Genomic DNA, 12321 nt, shown 5'->3' with positions numbered 1-12321 from the left:
ATTTGAAAGGGTTAAGTTTGGCTCAACTATAATTACCACTCAAAGGCTAATTATCAGTCAAAAATCAATAAGAAGTCCCCCCCAAAAAGAACGACTCAACCAATATACACAGCTAAGGACACGAGAAAGCTTTGGTGCCAACTACGCACATCTATCAGGTCGTACACAAACACTTACGACCTACAAGCATCAGACGATCTAACAAAGTTCAACAGGTCATCGAGTCTACTACTATGCAGCACAGGTTGTCAAATAACAAATAAAAAAAGCAATAGAAGTAATCACATTCATATAAAATTCAAAGACAATCTCATTCAAAAAGCAAGTAAGTAATTTAAACATTTTCACTTAGTATAATTTTGGTTAGACACTGGAGGCCCCTAGGTTATCCTGGGAAAACGACCTCAGCATCCCCATCAAAAATAGAAGTATCAGTATCAACAAAAAAAGAACATATTGTTCAAAAAGCTTCATCCAACATCAAATCAAATACAAAAAGAACAAGATCAGTTGACACAGGGAAGATTCTCCACATTCAAGGGGTCCAGTTGGGGCCTTCTTCACCAACAGAGCTGCTAGTCGGATCACCACTTGCATTCAGCACTTTTGTGGCAACATCTTCAGTGGGCTGAGCAGCAGGAGCAGCACCCAAGTCGGTTGGTAAATCAGTTCATCTACTAGGATATGCAACAGTACATTCCATAGATATTGTTGTAACCCCACTTTCAACCGATCTCTTGAGGGTTTTGTACTTACGTTCTAGCTCCATATAATCATCCACCATAACATAGATATTACCACTCTCTACCAAGTTGACCAGGTCGTTATATTCATTCTGAACTCGCTTAGCAACGGCTTGCATATTTTTGCACTCAACAACACAATGCCCTACCTCAACTCGTGAAACGTCAAGAGACGGCTGCAACAAGGCCACCTTCCCAGCCAAATCACCGACCTGTGACCTCAGTCCCGACACTTTGGCCCGCTCCACCTCTTGAACAGTCAGTAGCTTGTCATAGACCTCCTTGGCAACCTCCAGCTCCTTGTTCATGTTAGAGATAGTTGCCATCTCCCTCAGCTTCCTATACATGGCTAAAACCTGACAAACCAACAAAAAAGTCAAGCAACAACTTAAAGAACAAAACAAAAGTCAGATCGGAAGGACACTTACAAAGTAGATGGAGCGATCCATATCTTTCAGGTTCGCCTCCAGATCCTTCCCAGTCTCCAACTGGTACCTATCTCCATCCAGGGAAATACTCTCCAGCATCCCATTCGCTACTAGTGAAGACTTAAAAATGTAATCCCGATTCTTCACTAGCTTCGTCAACCCACTCACGGGGTCGTAGTAGGTGACCATTCTATCCAGAACGTCAGAGTCACCACTCTTTTCACCTGGAGCCACACTCCCCGACCCCTTACACTTTTAGGCTGTTGGCTCAGTCTCACTAGCCTTCTTCTTGCCCCGGGCATCAGCCACCCCAACATCCACTGCCAGCTCCTTCAGGTTCATCCTTTTCAAAGGAGCCCGACCTAATGAGGTACGACCTTCCACCAAACCAGGTCGTTCCTCATACTCAGTTCGAGTCCTCTTCGCCCTCTCAGGCTCTACCACCTCAGAATGCCTCTTCAACTGAGGCCTGCGAAAGGGAGCGAGAGCATCACTAACTCCCTTAGAACTCCCACCACCACGACCTCCCCTATCACTCTCACCTCCCTCCCCAACTCGTCTTGACCCAGGACGGCTATCAGAGCTTCCCCTAGCAGTTCTCACTCTAGAAACAGGTGTTCTCATTTGGTTCTCTCTCTCCATCTCAGTATCCGAGCTAGAATGAGAGATATCAAATACGAGCATTTGAGCCCTTTTCTTCTGCTCAACCTTCTTCCGGTTGATCTCCTCTCCTCCCCTCCGCCCTTTTTGAAGTAATGCGCAACCTCCCCCAAGACAGCTCGTTTCTCCTCTCAACTCAAACAAGCAAACTTTTCTATAACCCCGGCACTCGTACGCCCACGAATAGTAATCTCTGCAAAAACAAAAGAAAGTGGTCAGAACGTTCAAATTATAAACTACCATACATATATTACAACCTATAACGTAACGACCTACCATCCCACTTTATAGTACGATTATCCAACTCCCAATCAAAATGACTATAATTACCTACAACCAATAGCGGCCTATGCCCCCAATCCTTCTTACTCACCCCCACAATCACAGCAGATTTCCCCTTAACCACCTGCAAAATAAAGTTCATTACAGATGACCTCTTCACAAAGAAATGCTCTAACACATCTGATAAACAGATGTTATAACCCCTCTCATTCAACAAATCCAACACATGGAAAATACTCCAACTATTCCCTACGAACTGACAAGGGGATTTTCCATAAAAATTCAAAACCTCCACAGTAAGATGGGAGAGCGACAACCTCATCTCTGCCTTCAACTGACCATAACAAACCATAACACCCCCATCCTAAGGAACGTAATCCTTGCCAAACACATTTTTCTCTCCACCCAGGTCGTAGACAGTCAGGTCGGAGTCTACCCAACCAAACTCTTCCCTCAAAGCAGCAGTACAACCTACCGACATAGGCCCCACCTCCTCAGCCATCGTCTCCAATGAGGAAGACGATGAAGTTTCACCTCCACTACGAGCCCTAACACCACCATCTTCATCACTCACAGCTCTCTCTCTGTACTGATCCAACTCAACTTCCCCACTCAAACTATCACTGGTAATAGACATTACGAAAGCAAAAAGAAAACAAAAGATCAAATTTTTTTAGATTAAAAGAACCCACCTGAAGACGAAAAGACGAGAAGTTTTTGGTTTTCTTTTTCTCTACTTTTTTCACTTGTGTTGATAGAATGAGAAATGAGAAGCCTTCACTTGCAACAACCCTTCAGTTGCACAAATCTAAAAAACTGACAAAATATTTTACCTTCCCACAAAAAGCAAGCATAGCCTCGCCCACGCCACAATTTGGGCCCACGGACTAAATCTAACAGTTCCCACACATTTCCCAAAACCATTCAAACAAACCAGCTGTATGACACGTGTTTGAAAGCTTTACTTTATATTTTCTTTTCACACCACAGCTGTCCAAAGAATAAATAAAATAAAGGGGACTGTGTAAGTACCCTCCGTTCTACATTCATATAACTACAACACATGTGTCCACACACCAGGTCGTATTTCACCAGCTCGTACCAAGCTATCAGGACGTAACAACGACCCAGACTCAGGTCGTCCCAAATATCAGACACAGCCATATATGGAAGCAAATGATCTACCGCGATCCTAAAGCTCAGTCAACACACCAATCAATGAGACATTTACTTTGTAACATCAGGAGTAATGACGAATCATCAAGATAGCACAAAATATGGATCTACACTTGACAACAGCCTGGAGCAAATAAGGAAGGTCAGCTCAAACATCTATAAATAGAGAGAGATAAACTTCGTAAGGCTTGATTCAAGTTTACCCAAAGAACTTGATACGTAGGCAACTCTTGTCCTAAGAAAGAGTGCAGTCATTCCCTACCAACCACAACATCAGGTCGTAGACCCAAAATAGAACACCTCTACAATAGGTATGGCCAGAGGAGGCATGTTAGTTCGTACCTTGTGAAGAATTTTTCTGCATGGTTCCCCCAAGCAATGTAAAGGAGATTCACACCAAGTGAAATATAACTAAAGGAGATTCACACCAAGTGAAATAGAACTAATGAGAGAGAGAGAGAGAGAGAGAGGATAGTCAAAAAATTGTGGCTAGAGGCAGCCAAAGGAAGCCAGATGAAGATGATAAATGGACTTAAGCTGATGGGTGAAGGAGACGAAGTATTTGGCAGTTTTTCCTCTACCAAAACTGAAACCCAAATATCTTGGAGTTTTAAAGTGAAAGGAATTGTTTTCATTAATAAATAAAAGAGTCTCTTTCACTAAAACCTTTTAATTGGGAACATGAAACTTCGTATAGGAGAGAATGAGAGAGTAACGGATGGGAAATTAACGGGGAGGAAGAAAGCGGTAACCATTAATGGCATTAAAATTGAAGAAGCGAAGGTTACGACAAATGTTTAAGGAAACATAATGTTTAAAACGCCATTTATCATTTACTTTGCACTAAAGCCCACGCCCGAAGCCCACCATTTTAACATTTTTAGGAGAGAAATTAAATGAATTAATTGGCATTCTTTTCTTTTCTTTTTTTTTAGGAAAGTTATGGTTATTTTTATGAATTAAGTCATGATTAAAGTAATTAATTAAGTATAATTAGTGTTTTAATTACATGAAGAGTAACTCATGGGAAATTAATTGAGGAATTCAAGCCAACATCTAAAGTGATCCCCACCGCACATCTACCCCTATCAAACACAGATTCCCACACGATCCCAACCACCCTTTGTTTATCGATTTTGTTTTATTATAATAGATGTATGTCTATTTGTATATGGTTGAAATGCATCTAGAAAGTATGAAAGCTCATTGAGACGAAGGCTTTGTTTCTATGTAAATTTTGATTTTGATTGTTTCTATGTAAATTGAGATTTGGATTGATGGTTTTGTTTTTATAAAATTTAATTGGTTGGTTATTCTTGTTATTCGTTTGTTGCTTGAGTTGTTGTGGTCTGTACTATCTTTGTTAGATGTGGTATATGTGCAATTGTGTAGGGTGGCAAATATTGGCGGACAGAATTTTTTTTTTCTGGACTAAACGTTGGTAATGGATATATCTGTTACATCAAAGCCGACTAATTGTATGTCACACATCTATTACTAACAGATATATCCGTGACATACTAAATTTGTTTTCCCACTAGAAAAGTAATTGAAGCGGCGCCAAACTTTACTAACACTTACATCCATTAGAAATGACCAAATCAAACATACTATCAACAGTTGACTATCTGTTACAAAGAATTATAATAACAGATATAATCACTACTACAGAATGACACTTATACCACTGTTTTTAAGTGTGGTATAAATATATATACCACTGTTATACAACCGTGACAATAAGTGGTGTGGTATATAATAATAGCAAAACTGTGGTATATATGTTTAACGGATACCACGGTTTTTCAAAGAACCGTGGTTTGTAATGCCCATTATATACCACGGTTGTCAACATAACCGTGGCATATAAGCTATTGAAACCGTAGTATATAATTATACTAAACACTACGGTTTATGCCAAACCGTGGTATATATATCCGAACCTGCATAACAAAATTTACGCAGCCTGCCTACATATAACATTTCCATCTTCCCAACAAATTCCAAAATGTACCATAAACTATCAAACATTGCAAAAAAAAGATAATAAAAAAAAAAAACTTCCATTAATTTTTGAGTGCACTAAGAAAACAAACTTCAAATTCCTTTCATAAATTAAAAAGGTAAGACTCATAAATTAAACCGAGGGGTCGAACATAGCTAAAACTCATCCTCATTCGGCTCCCGACCGAAACACCCCATTTTCCTGGATGAACTGAATAATATTTCGAACACCATCAAGTTCATCTTGCGTGTATGTCTCCTTCAGTTCTAAATTTGTTATCCTGGATGAGTCAAGCACAACATGTGGAGTTACTATATAAGAATACGCAAACTCCACATGTTTTACACTTTACTATAAAAAAAAAAGTAATATTAGAGGGTGTCCTTAGGAGAGTTGATGTAGCTTGCCCCTTGCCCAAAAGATCCCCACGATGAGTGAGCCGTGAAATTCAATTACCCGTATTTACAACAACTCTTTAAATCCCAAAAGACCATTGAAATGTAATAATACCTGGGAACTTTGACCCATTGAACTCGGGCCAAAGAACTCTTTTTTCTACCATGACCACCCTTCACAGATCCTTTGCTATCACCCTGTCGAAATTGCAATTCCTCAGATAAATTAAATATCGTGTAGAAAATTAAGCTACAATTGACAAGTCACGAGAATGGATCAAGCTACTTTGTAGTGTCTCTCCATTTTCAGAGAGAAGAAGAGAGAGAGAGAGAGAGAGAGAGAGGAGGGGAACGTGACTCCTATAGGCAAAGCAAACTATCCAAACTATATAGCAAAATATTTGGAAAGACAAGGACTTGTGCTTACTGCACGTAAAGCTTTGGCCCTTAGTATAGGAGAGTTTTCCCTTAAACTTGCCTACAAAAAAATAAATAAACAAACAAATAATATAATATAAGCAATTGTTTGATCTCAAAAATAAGAGAGTGTTGCACTGTATCATATTTACCAGAAGCACAAAAAGAATTTTATCAAATCCTCTTGAAAATGAATTATCTTGCCCCAATGCTAAAGAAATCTTTTTGGCAGAATTCCTTGTAATCAATGAAGAAACGCTTCCAATGTCCCGGATAAGTGCTTTTGACTTCAGCATAGCAAGGTAGTAAATAAACTTCTCTTGGGATTTTGGGTCATCTTTATACCATAGGCAAAGATAAAACCTGCACGCAAGTCAGAAGCATCAGTAAAGACGGACACAAAACCTTATCAAAAAGATGTTCCAGTATTTTTTACGGACAAATGAAACAAAAGATGTGCATCATCGGTAGATGCAGCATCCCGCAAGTAATTTAGAAGCATTTGTTGAACGACTTCGACTTTTAGCAACAGATTCTAAAGCTTCGAATTCTTCGCCCGATTCGGTGTGATTCTTTCCCCGTCAACTTTTTGCAACTTGCTGATATGATTGCAGAACAATCACCGCTTCTTACAAAGGCAAAACCGCAAAATGAGCCACGTGTAGGAACATCATGCTCCGCAACTTCCATACAACTGTATGGAAAGCTCTCGACAACCATGGCAAATATATAAAATTTTGCCACCCCTTGCATCAAGACAAACCTGCGCAAGACATGTCCTTTGGGTAATTGTGATCGTGAAAGATCTCCACTAATCAAATCTTGCAAAGTCCAAAATCTATCTTGTTTGCAAAGGACAACATCATGTTTCAACCGCGGCGGCAACAGTTCCAAGTAAGTCAATCGCCCATTGCACGAAAGTGGAAATGTCTTTTGATTTCAACAAAGATTTTGCAAAGTAGCATCACACGAGAACCCGCAAATAAATTGTAATTAACATCCACACAAGCATCCAATCCCCCACCCGGGTCGTGGCGCCCAAAAACAACAACAACAAAGAAATAAAGAAGGAATAGAAGATTGTAGCATGTTTTATAACCTCAAGAATATGAGATGATGCAGGATATTCAGCAAGTTTAATGTTGTCGCGAAATCCGTGACAAGATTCTCAATAAGCATTTTCATTTCGGATGCATCCCGAGCTTTTACAGCTATAAGCCGAAGAAGAATGTTTCCGTAAAAAGAAAGATACCTCAGAGCAGCTTCATTACATTTGGTTGGGTAACTAGCATCAACCGGAATGTCTAATATGGAAGTACCGGATAATGTCTCGTGAAGAATTCAGGTTTGTATTGAACCAACTAAATCAAGCAAAGCAGTTGATCATCCGAACCGCCTTTGCTCTTCTTCATCGTAGATAATAAGCTCTCGCACGCTTAAACGGTAGCTTCCAAAGAATTTAACTGTTTCATCTATCACGAAAACTCTATGCCGTGGAGTAACGAAGAAAATACCGCACTCCAATTACAAACAAATAAAAACAATCATTAACAACCGGCATAAGCATAGGATGCCAACAAGAAAATGAAAATGAAAATGTATATGCACTAAATACCCGCATATTAAACTCGATGGCCTTCAACCGCAAAATCTGGATGTTATCAACCAAGATAGTCGTAAAAGGTCTTCGAATTGTAGTATGCAACTATCGATAGGCATTCTATAAGCAAACAAATCTTCGTAAGACAAAGTATCGTTGCAAAGTTTCAAGTACAATATTAACAAAGATCGAACCCTATTTTGGAAAAAACTAACTATATCGTAATACACTTCATTCTAGTTCTTCTAAAGAGCTAACCATTGCATAGAAAACCATACAAAGTTAGAAAGAAAGGTATCGATTGATAAGCACACTTGTTCCCTGTAGATTTCTTTGCTTTAGAACTCCTACAACAACGACGCTTCTTGCTCAATGAATCAAATTTAACATCCGCTTCTTCATCTTCTTTTGAAAATAAGAAGCATACCGATATCAACTTCATACTAATAAAAATATACTAATAAAATATGGAGACGAGAGTTGATATAAACAAGTAAATAACATAAGCTAGAGAAACATTTTGCATGTTTTTACTGTTTATTTTATTTTTCTTTTGCTTTTTGTTATTGATGAATAAGCATCAATATTGGCTAGGATAAGTCACAAAAGGTCATATGCAATAATTATAGGCTGAATCATGTGAACTAACAAAAGTTGAAGAGAGTTAAAATTATGAGGGAGAGATAATGAGCAGATAAAATCAAAGTATCTCTTGAAATGGACTATATATAACAACCTAAAAAGCCAACATGAAAATCGAGCTTCCATGTACAAGAGATGAAGCTTACCGTCAAGCCCTCCATTTTCGCTAGGTTTATGCAGAGCACGATATGATGGATCACAAGCTGACATGCAACCCATGATCTGATGCCTCGAGAAGTCCAGAATTCTATCAATGATCTGATATGGAAAGAATACAAATTAATTTTGTCGCCAGGTTTCCTCCTCGCTAACGAGGAAAATCACGGGGAAAGATGAAGGAGGAAATATGGAGATCGACAATGAAAATTATTTGAACTAACAAATAAGAAGCTAAGGAAGTGGCACACACCTCTTCCTTTATATAGCTGGTTTGGCATGTCATGGTGTGTCATTACTACTAGAGCTGCATGGGTGGACTCCAAAGCGTAAGTGACCATTGACACGACTTCGAATCGATGAATCAAAAACAACACATAACTTGTCAATGTACCTTGCTTAAGTTTTCAATCTGCATAGTAATTAGGACTATATTATAATTCGGATAAGAGTGATAAACTCGGAATCGTAAGGACACACCATTTTACACAAGAATGGAACATCCGACACAAAGAAGACTCTCCTTACTCTTTAAAGTATCGAGGTCTCATGTATAAACCCTCTACTAAACCAATTGCATCATTAACCTATTTTTCTTCCTCATTTTTTGGCCTAGTTCAGAATTAAATGAAGGAAAAAAAAAAGGTATTTGATAGTAACAATGCAATTGAAACACCGACAATGTGGTGTTTCTCAAGATAACAAAACTTATGGCCCACATTTTGTTTTAGCCTTTTGGGTCATGCATTGGGTATTCACAAGAGAGGGATGGACCTTCTCAAATGAGCTCCTTCGACTACTTGCCTACAAGTATCCCCGATAGTGTGGCATTTCAACACAACAATATGGACAAAATGTTGATCCAAAGAAACTAATTAAAACCGCAGCTATTTTAGCTGGTATTAGAGTGGCCCGAGTGTTTATCATTTCCACTTATAATTTTCATTTTCCAAGGACAAGACACTAAGAGATTTACTAAAGCAAAAGGAACTCTTAAGTCTTTGAACACCACAGTGGTCTGAATAATAAAAGGAGATTTGCCTAAGAAAGGATGTAGCTTACATTTTCATTGTCATCGATGGACAAACCCTCAAATAAAACTTAATCTGATGATCTAAGACATTTAATAGCCTTACAAGGATGTTACAGGAACCAAGTGCATAATTTTTTTTGCACGGATGGACATTATTTCAGCGACAAGCATTTTAAGATCGGTAGATGACATTGGTTGTGCATCCGCTTCATCCCGATCTTCATTGAGACATTCCACTCGCTACATAATTCCTCCACCACCTCACGTCAAGCATTCAACAATGCCATCTAAGTTTCCAATTTAACCTTTTAGTTCTTTAAGTAAGAAATAAAAAGCAGAAAATAGCAGGACAAAATATAAATAAAACTGACACTAACTTTGAATTTCAATAGGATCTGGCCTGGGAGGCATAGAAACATCCTCACTTTCTTTTTTCCTAACTTTAGGTTTCCTTGAAGAACCAGAATCCTGACCATTCTGCAATTCAGATTGACAATTCTTCTTTACGAGGCAAAAGCTAAGTTGAATTATGCATCGCTTTGAGGGAAATGATTACCTACCTTAACCAGGTTTCGACCTGAATGATGATAAGAAGTTCCTCCCAACTCTCTTTGAACATGAGTAGTAACTGGTACATTTTGTTCATAGAGCTTTTTTTCAGAAACAACGCTATTAGAACTTTGTTCCTTGATAAAACCCGAGAAACTTAAACAATGTACAATAAGCACATAGTCATTAAATACCTCAAAAAAAAAGAAAAAAGGAAAAATATAATAAAACCAACCATTGCCATAGGTATGCATACATACTGGACACACAATGCAGAAAGAGAATTAATTTCATCATCGCATCATTCTACACAATAGGATAAGTATCCCAATGGTCACAAACCTCTTGCACGTAGAAGTTGGGTTTTGGCGTCATTGATCTTTTCATATTGAATAGCAATTCAGATGAAGAATGCAGTCCACCACTTTACCCCCAAGACATCATAACATAACATTTTAGCTACTAGTAAATCCTTAATAAAGTAATCTTTGGACTAATTCTTAAAAGTCACTCCTAGTTATTCCCGCTTAAACTTGTTGTTAGCCACCACTCACCGGAACCACCTTAAAGGTGCCACTCCCAATCCAGAATCTGGTGGGGGGGTTACCAAGTCCAACATTTTTTTTTTTTGTATTATGTAAGATCAAAGACCCCTCGCCAGGATACGGTAATCTCTTAGTCCCCATTGGCCGGATATAGTATTTGGTAAAACAATAAAATTTAAAACTCAATCAACAAGAAATTTATAAACCCTAGAAAACTAATTCAAGAATTACAAAACCAAAATAGCTTAAAGACAAAATTGAACTTTGTCGAAAAGTAGTAGTATGGATACCTTAAAAAATCAGAAAGATGGTACCTTTGTCCGAGATGAAGAAATTGAGATGAACAAAACTGCTTCCTTTAGTTCAATTTCATCGAAATTTGGGGAAGATGAACGAAAATGAGGTGGAATTGAATAGATCAAGAAACATGGAGAAAACATCATGCGGAGTTAAGAGGGAAGGGTTTCTCTTTGTTGTGTTCTTGAGTTGAGGTCGAGAAGAAATCCAATTCTTTTGCCTTTGTTATGGTGTAGTGACGGTGGGTTTTCTTCATTCTTGGGAATCCTAAGAGGTAGTAGAACTGTAGAAGTTGTGGGGAGAGACCGAGAGAATAGCGGGAATCCAATTTGAATGAGTTTCGTACTGTGTATTTGGTATAAAGTCATAAACCACGGTAGAAAGTGGAAAATTTATATACCACTGTTTATGTTTAAAGTAGTGGCGATGTGGAGTACTCTCATGCTGAAAAAAAAACTAACCATGGTATATGGCCCAACTTATCCCACGGTTTTCATGTAATTGTGGCATATACTAGTAAACCAATGACCAAAGAAATTTCCGCCGTGGTATATAAGTATTTCTCACGGTTTTTGGAAGAACCGTGGTATAAATGTTCTTATTGACCGTGGTATATGTGTCATTCTGTAGTAGTGAATCGTTACTAAAATTAATTTAAGTAACGGTTGTGTCTGTTACTAAATTTGGCCAAAGTGAGTGTAACCCCCAGAGCTAACGGATATAAGCGTTAGTAAAAATATAAGTAACGGATATAGTTGTTGGTAAACACCTTTTCTGGTGTAGTGTATCTATGGTGTCGATGAATCTGGAAAAGACAATCTTCAAGCCGGTCGTTGAGCTTTGTGCAATTGTGAAATGCTTGCCTACAAAAACATTTGAAGTGTTACTTAATCATTGAGATGGAGAAGCTAGCCAACGAAATATAAAGATGTAATGTATTTGCTATTTTGGATACCTGTTGAGACGTGGAATAGTCACTAGGAAATAGTAGCATAGAATGGCGGACATCATACGGTGGGAAAAAGCCAAGAAATGGAGGTACTCGATTTCGGTTGTGTTCATATGAAGGTTGATGTACCAGTATTTGTTGATACATGTCTAATGTTGTGCCCATGTTACTAGGAATTTGGCTATGTGATTGTTGGTGAATCTGCCCAAGTCCCAATCTAAATGGATCCTACACAACACATATATGTTAGAATTCATATTCATCTTCTATATATTGATATACTACAATGGACATCAAAAGTACTTACCACCTGCACAACTTGATAAGCATTTGATGTTTCCCCGATATTCCACCTGTTAAAGTTATATTGTTGTTGTGTCTCCCATACAAAAAGAAACAACTTAATTACATAACATATCTTGAGATCTTAAGCAATTCAATACT

General features: G+C 38.3%; 1 long non-coding RNA gene across 1 annotated transcript; it reads right to left on the bottom strand.

Moving 5' to 3' along the window:
• Positions 1 to 5842: 5842 nt before the first annotated feature.
• On the bottom strand, positions 5843 to 6502 carry LOC147492420 (uncharacterized). Its single transcript, XR_015197380.1, has 3 exons — positions 6259 to 6502; positions 6117 to 6167; positions 5843 to 5887 (listed from the first exon to the last, which is right to left on the bottom strand). It is a non-coding gene; the product is annotated as an uncharacterized LOC147492420 (long non-coding RNA).
• Positions 6503 to 12321: the final 5819 nt, after the last annotated feature.

The sequence above is a fragment of the Coptis chinensis genome, chromosome 6 (assembly GCF_015680905.1).
Source record: "Coptis chinensis isolate HL-2020 chromosome 6, ASM1568090v1, whole genome shotgun sequence".
Lineage (NCBI taxonomy): Eukaryota > Viridiplantae > Streptophyta > Magnoliopsida > Ranunculales > Ranunculaceae > Coptis > Coptis chinensis.
This window is presented reverse-complemented; position numbering and strand designations above follow the sequence as displayed.